This window comes from Neovison vison, chromosome 11, assembly GCF_020171115.1.
Source record: "Neovison vison isolate M4711 chromosome 11, ASM_NN_V1, whole genome shotgun sequence".
Classification (NCBI taxonomy): Eukaryota; Metazoa; Chordata; class Mammalia; order Carnivora; family Mustelidae; genus Neogale; species Neogale vison.
Genome location: NC_058101.1, coordinates 68,957,285 through 68,958,921, shown reverse-complemented (window position 1 = coordinate 68,958,921; position 1,637 = coordinate 68,957,285). Strand labels below are relative to the sequence as shown.

General features: G+C 40.4%; 1 pseudogene; it reads right to left on the bottom strand.

The window, feature by feature from the left end:
* Window positions 1–599: 599 nt before the first annotated feature.
* LOC122890041 lies at window positions 600–1,170 on the bottom strand (annotated as a pseudogene).
* Between the last annotated feature and the right edge of the window lie 467 nt (window positions 1,171–1,637).

Here is a 1,637-nt window from a genome sequence, read left to right as displayed (position 1 = left end):
TTGTTGTCAACTAGACCTTCTACATCCTTACTGGTTTGTTTTCTACTTATTCTTTCAATTGCCAAGAAGATAGCTAAAATTTTCAACTATAATTGTGAATTTATGTGTTTCTCTCCTGAATCTCTTAGTTTTTGCTTCATATATTTTGCATTTCTATACACTAACAATAAGTAGCAAAAAGCTAAATTAAGAAAACAATTCCGTTTCCAATCGCACCAAAATAAAATAAAATACCCACAAGTAAATTTAACCAGGGAGGTGAAAAACCACTATTCTAAGAACTATAAGACATTGATAAAGACAACACAAACAAATGGAAAGCTATACTATGCTCATGAATGAAAGTAATATTGTTAAAAATGTCCATATTCCACTCCCCCCCCCAATTCTACAGATTTAGTGCAATTCCTAACAACATACCAATTGTGGTTTTCACAGAACTAGAACAAATATTCCTCAGATTTGTATAGGACCACAAAAGACCTTGAATAGCCAAAGCATTTTTTTGTCTTTGAGAGAGCTGCTTTATTAATACAAAACATACAACTACTAAGTGCTAAGAAATTTAAATATGTAAGGCATAGCAAACAGGTGGCAATTCAACATCCAAGGTCCACAGAATGCTTGGAAGACTGCAACAGATTAGACTCCCAGGGTGGAGAGGACGTCTTCAGAGGTAAAGGGGGCCCCAGTTTTAACATCTTTTCAAGTTCCCTCTCCTCATCAAGGATCATGAGAGGCACTCCAATCAAGGGTAGGTGTGCAATCTGGTGCTCTTCAGGCAGGTCAAAACTCTCAAAATCTAAAGGATTGAAGGGAAATAATTTTTCTATTTCTAGAAAGGTGTCATCCTAGGCAAGAATGGAGCTTTTTGCTTTGACAGTCTTCTCAGTCACCTTTTAGGCAGAGAAGGTTGGCCGCTTCTGACTGAGGGGCCCGTTAGTCTTTACTGAATTTTCTGTGGCTCTGTTGACAGTTCCCAAAGACTTTGTGTCAACTCTAGCTAAGGCTGCTTGAGCATCAAACATTTTGCCTACACCTGGTATTGAAACATGAGATCTCCTATCTAAAGCTTTGGCTGGAGTCCTAGACCCTGGCTTCAGCCTGTCCTTGGGAGCCACAGGTGCCTGGTTCTCCACCTTCCTTATTAACAAAGATCAGAGTAGCCATTCTGGACTGGGTTGGGGTTGACAGCCAAACTCATCCAAGACTTGGCCTAACCAAAGCAATTTTAAGGGAGGGGTGTGGGAGGTTGGGTAAGCCTGGTGATGGGTATTAAGGAGGGCACGTATTGCATGGACCACTAGGTGTGATGCATAAACAATGAATCTTGGAACACTGAAAAAATAAAGTTAAAAAAAAAAAAGAAAGCTGGAGGTATCTCAATCCCAGATTTCCAGATATATTATGAAGCTATAATTAAAAGAGTATGGTACTGGCACAGAAATAGACCTGTAGACCAATGGAATGGGATAGGCCAGAAACAAATTCAAGGTGTGTGGGGGTTTTTTTTTAAGATTTATTTATTTATTTGACAGCGATCACAAGTAGGCAGAGAGGCAGGCAGAGAGAAAGGAGGAAGCAGGCTCCCTGCCGAGCAGAGAGCCTGATGTGGAACTCGGTCCTGGGACCCTGGG